Here is a 6,314-nt window from a genome sequence, read left to right on the forward strand (position 1 = left end):
TTACCTTGGAGACCGGTTGGAAATATATGAATTGAATTTCAAATCATATTGTTCCATGTATTACATTTTTATATATGACAATTATATAACTATAATAAATACTTCTATAATTATTGACACAATATTATTATCCCTTTCACCAGATGGAATTATGTTCATTAAGAGTTAAGGATTACAGGTTACAAAATTATACATTCACTCTTCCAATTAGAATGAGTAATAATGGTTTATAATCATTTAAAAATAAAATAAATGATCCATATTCTTTTTTTACCCACAGTTTTGTTATAAGACAGAGCAGCTGTACACTTGCTTTACAGTTGCTCAGTTGCTCTCTCTCCACGTGACCAGGTTAGCGTTCTCTCTCTCTCTCTTCACACAACTAGGTCAATGTTTTTAATAATATTCCTTTACATAACGGATTTTTATTTAGTTAAAATCTAGCCAAGGAAACCTGGTCCCAAATTCAAGAGTACTTAGAAGTAACATTTTCGTTCCCCAGGATAGTGCGCTGAGAGCATGGATGGAGATCATGAGACGTTCCTCTTCACCAGTGAGAGCGTAGGCAAAGGCCACCCCGACAAAATTTGCGATCAGATCAGCGACGCAGTGCTTGATGCCCATCTTAGCCAGGACCCTGACGCCAAAGTTGCTTGTGAAACGTGTACCAAAACTGGTATGATCATGATCTGTGGGGAGATTACGTCCAAGGCCCAAGTTGATTATCAGCAAATTGTGCATGATATTGTTAAGAAAATTGGTTTTGATGATTCACGAAAGGGCTTTGACTACAAGACCTGTAATATTCTTCTGGCCCTGGAGCATAAGTGTGCGGAGATTGCTAATGGTGTACACATTGGGCGCAGTGATGACAACATTGGTTCAGGGGACCTCCCAGGGACTGATGTTTGGTTATGCCACTGATGAGACCGATGAGTGCATGCCCTTAACTATTATGCTGGCACACCTTCTCAATCAGAAGATTGCAGAGCTGCGAAGAGATGGGACGTTCTGGTGGGCGCGACCTGACTGTAAGACTCAGGTCACATGCCAGTATGCCTTCGATCAAGGAGCTGTTATTCCCAAAAGAGTGAACACTGTTGTAGCTTCTGTACAGCACTCGGAACAAATTACTGTCGAAGCTTTGCGTGACGAGGTTATAGAGAAGGTCATCAAGGTCATTATTCCTGAAAAATATATAGATGCTCAAACGAAATACCACATCAACCCTTGCGGAGAATTCATCATGGGTGGACCTCAAGGTAACGCTGGGCTAACTGGTAGGAAAATCATCGTCGACACTTACGGTGGGTGGGGCGCTCACGGCGGGGGAGCGTTCTCTGGCAAAGATTACACAAAGATTGACCGCTCAGCGGCCTTTGCCGCCCGATGGGTTGCCAAGTCACTAGTGAAAAACAAATTATGTAGACGCTGTTTGGTTCAGGTATCTTACGCCATTAGTGTTGTGCACCCCATAAGCATCAGCATCTTCCACTATAGCACCTCACAGTACACATCAAAACAGCTTCTGAAGATTGTTAACCACAACTTTGATCTACGACTAGGACATATTGTCAAGGAGCTGGGCTTAAAGAGACCAATTTACAGTGATACCTCGTGTTATGGACATTTTGGATGGCAACAGTTCTCTTGGGAGCAGCCCAAGAAGTTGACCATCCCTGAATTTTAGTCAAATAATTCTTAAGGATGACTATGGCCAGTTTGCTGATATAGACAAGTATTGTTCAGTGGGAACCTTTAATTTTATATTCAATTGATAATTTTATATACTTTTTTGACGTTTTATATACCAGAGTATATAAAATCCCCGAGCCATTTATATCTCCGAGTAAATAAAATTAAAATGACCCTATAAATAGATAGAATTTGGTTTTTATTCTTATAAGGTGACATCAGCATCTGGGTCAAGATAAATACGTTTTCTTCCCTTAAACTGAATCCAGTTTTTATCTTTTTGGTGGGGAGTTCTCTGTGGTCGTCGTCCTCCTCCTCCTCCTCCTCCTCCTCCTCCTCCTTTTCCTCCTCCTTCACCTCCTCCTCCTTCTTCTCCTCCTCCTTCACCTCCTCCTTCTCCTTCTACTGTTTGTGATTCTCCTCCTTCTCCTCCTCCTTCTCCTCCTCCTCCGCCTCCTCCTCCTCCTCCTTCTTCTACTGTTTGTGATTCTCCTCCTTCTACTGTTTGTGATTCTCCTCCTTCTCCTCCAACTGTTTGTGGTTCTCCTCCTCCTCCTTCTCCTCCAACTGTTTGTGGTTCTCCTCCTCCTCCTCCAACTGTTTGTGGTTCTCCTCCTCCTCCTCCTTCTCCTCCAACTGTTTGTGGTTCTCCTCCTCCTCCTCCTCCTCCTTTTACTGTTTGTCCTCCTCCTTCTACTGTTTGTGATTCTCCTCCTTCTCTTCCAACTGTTTGTTGTTCTCCTCCTCCTCCTCCTCCTCCTCCTTCTACTGTTTGTAAAGTTTTTACCTTTCCTACTCCTTCTCCTGCATCTTGTAATTCTCCTCCTCCATGTGATTCTTTTGTTTGTTCTTCTTTCTCGACTTCCACATAAATGTTAAATTTAATGCTAGCAAATGTGTCTGAGGAATTAATATTCTTAGCTAACATTTTACATTCCACCTCATAATGACCATCTTCGAGTTCAAGTTTCATAACCACGAATGGGGGTAGTGAATTTTCTTTCATTGGGAAACTGTCCGAATAAAATCCACAATTAAATATATCTTGACTTGCAGCATGGGTACATGATATCAACAATTTGTTCATGTAAAATTGTTTTCTTTCCTTTCGAAATTTTATACGTGATGCATCTAAATTGTTCTTTAATTTGACGTCTTTTATTTCATTTAGATCTGTATAATTATCAGGTATGAAATTATGGAAATTCCATGGAAATATTAATATTATTGGATTTTTTGTATAATATCCCCTATCAATATTAGAATTTGTATATAGTTTATGTACGTAATATGCAGGATAACCATTGGTAAAGTATTGGTGGATTTTATCATAATAACTAAGGAATTTATTAAAGGGTTGAATTAGTGTCTTGTCAGTTTCAGCAATATTTTTAGGATTATACGAAATTGGTGGTTTGGGAACAATAAAGAGACCTTTATAAGTTTTTATGTCTTCGATAAATGGCGAGAATAATGATTCCATAAGTTTGGATTTCATTTTGGATTTTCGAAGTTCAGACGAATCTGTTTGCCAAACGAATTCTTTTGTTTCTTGGGCATATTCTTTTGTTTCCTGTGGTAGTTTAGAGAAATCTGCTTGACAGATGGAGGATTGTAATAATTCTTGAAGTAATTCATGAGGTTGTTCGACGGATTCCATTTGACTGATGACGTGAGGAACGCCAGAGGACTCATTTTCACTTGTTTGAGGTAGTTCAGAGGCCTCGGTTGATAATGTTTCTTCAGAGGTCTCAGTTTGTAATGTTTCTTGAGGCAGATCGGGGGCCTCAGTTTGTGATGTTTCTTGAGGTTCTTGAGGCAGTTCGGAGGCCTCAGTTGTTAATGTTTCTTGGGGTGGTTCAGAGGTTTCAATTTGTAATGTTTCTTGGGGTGGTTCAGAGGCCTCAGTTTGTGATGTTTCTTGAGGCAGATAGGGGGCCTCAGTTTGTGATGTTTCTTGAGGTTCTTGAGGCAGTTCGGAGGCCTCAGTTGTTAATGTTTCTTGGGGTGGTTCAGAGGTTTCAATTTGTAATGTTTCTTGGGGTGGTTCAGAGGCCTCAGTTTGTGATGTTTCTTGAGGCAGATAGGGGGCCTCAGTTTGTGATGTTTCTTGAGGTTCTTGAGGCAGTTCGGAGGCCTCAGTTGTTAATGTTCTGCTGACTGATGTTAATGATTCTTGAGGTACTTTAGAAGCTTCTGTTGGACCGAGGGAGGATTGTTGAGATAGTTCAATGGACGCTAATGATTCTTGAGGTACTTTAGAAGCTTCTGTTGGACCGAGGGAGGATTGTTGAGATAGCTCAATGGACTCTGGTGTTGTGTCATGGCTGATGGAATTGTAATTGTTTTCCTTTTTAAATAATTTTTTAGTATTTTTAAATTTTTTCCATGAATTAATGACTACTATAACTGTTAGGAAAATAATTAATATTATTAACATAATAATTGTTGAGAGTAGATTACTCATTCTTAATTTTCTCTTTTTTTAATTATATGAATTTTAATTCAAATATTTTTAAAAAATAAAGTAATTATTCAACCAAAGTCAAATATGTTATTGTTTTTATCCTGTTGAGTAGTTTTCCAGTATCAAGTGATATTGGACATTATATTAAATATTGGAATACCATTCAATATTGAATGAGTAATTCAATGTTGGATTGTTTTCCAGTATCCAGCACTATACTATATACTCTATACTATGTCGATATTGATTAGTTTTCTGGTTAGTATGCAATGATATTGGATAGTATATTCAACTTTCAACGTGTGCAGATGTGACAACAGTCACAAACACCCTGATGGATAGTTGAAAAAAAAAGAGATTTGAGTCCCTGATTAAAAAAAAAAAGACTACTACTACTACTACCCTACTTAAATTACTTACTGTTTTGCTTACTGAACACTGTAATACAACAGGTGTTGATGCAAACTCTAATCCAAAAAATGTCGTCCCTACCACAGGTGTTATTAGAAAACATATTTGCACTGGTTCCATATCGTCATCTTTTAATTATTTGTTCCAGAGTTTGTAAAATTTGGAGCCATGTTATTCTTGACTCGTCATACATGCCATTCCGCACTCTTCATCATTGATTAATATGGGATTCGTATACTCTTTTCCCTAGTCCACTTCTACACAGCAATGAAGACGGTAATTTGTCTCTTTACAATGCATCCTATATTGTGGAACAATTATGTTACATCAAATACAACATAACCGATGGAAGACACTGTATGAGAGGCCTTCTAAAGATGATCGAGACTAAAATGAATAACTGGTCGAAAATGGGTTAAGAAAAAAAAGAGTCTGAACTATTTGAGTTATTGAATGATCATCCTGTGTTTACATCAACATTAAAAACAATGACGAGTGTTAATCATCCTTTAAAAGGTATGATAAACAAAAACAAAGTGTGGTCTTTAGTGACAGCTATGACAATGTTCTCTCGGGATACAGATGAAATTTTACAATTGTTAAATATTTGTCTTCGAATGTATCCCATGTCAACTGTTCTGGATATTTTTTATGGATATACAGTTATTTTTCTTTTTTCTATTCAAAACTTACAGCAATCTAATATTAATCATTATAAGGTACATTCTGCACTCTATCTGACCGAAAATATAATTCTTCAATCGTCAGAACAAACATATTATTGTGAACAGGCCCTTCTAATCAATCATGTTCCAAGTAAAGGTGAAATTACATGTGTCGATTATGTTCCTAGAGTGGATATATTCAGTTTAGTTTTGAAGATAGTAAAGCGGCATTCATCTTTGAAATTTTTAATTATCGAATCGCAGCCACAATCACCACTTGTACAACAGTTATCGCAAAATGCTATTTGTTCATTTTCTACGTTTAATTCTTTTTCTTTTTCTTTTGATGTATTGGTGCTTATGCCAGATTCTTCTGACATTAATAGGGAGGAAGACTGGAGAAAAAAAGTGAAAGAAATTTCAGTAATCAAATTTAGAAACATGTTATCCTATGAACAGAATAAACCCTGTTACAATTTAAATATTAATGTATATCTACTAATGGTAAGTAAGAGGAATCAGGATTTATGTTGGATTATGTATTGTATTTTGGGACTACGTAACTTTATAATTCCTGTAAGTACTGAAATGTGTCAGGTGCAAGAAAGGAGTTGTGAAGACAATGTTTTAGTTATTTGTTCATCTATTTCAAGTATATATATATGTACTGCTATGACCATTATTGTAATTCTTCTATGGAAAAAAATTGTGTTATTACAATAGATGGGAGTTTTGAAAGACTTCTAGATGATGTTCTCTCTATATATAATTTATATGAGCGACATGAATATGATGGTGAATGCAATTGTTGGTTACCACCTCCGTTAACTTACAGTGAGATTTATAGTGCCTATGCATTATCTTATCATAGAACACCAGATTTTATATTTTGGTTAAAAACAAAATGCACCTTTAATGTGAATATCATCCAAGTTTTAATTATTATATCATTTATACAGATATGTTAATAACATTTCAAACTATGCCAACATTTTCATTAGTTCGATTATTTAAAGGAAAAGATGTAATTTGTGAACATCATATGATTGCAACAATCACTAACAATTAAAAATTTG

The 6,314-nt window shown here is 36.6% G+C and overlaps 1 pseudogene; it reads left to right on the forward strand.

Moving 5' to 3' along the window:
* The first annotated feature begins 519 nt into the window (after positions 1-519).
* On the forward strand, positions 520-1,690 carry LOC138365899 (S-adenosylmethionine synthase-like; annotated as a pseudogene).
* The last annotated feature ends 4,624 nt before the right edge of the window (positions 1,691-6,314 follow it).

This window comes from Procambarus clarkii, chromosome 18, assembly GCF_040958095.1.
Source record: "Procambarus clarkii isolate CNS0578487 chromosome 18, FALCON_Pclarkii_2.0, whole genome shotgun sequence".
NCBI classification, from domain to species: Eukaryota; Metazoa; Arthropoda; class Malacostraca; order Decapoda; family Cambaridae; genus Procambarus; species Procambarus clarkii.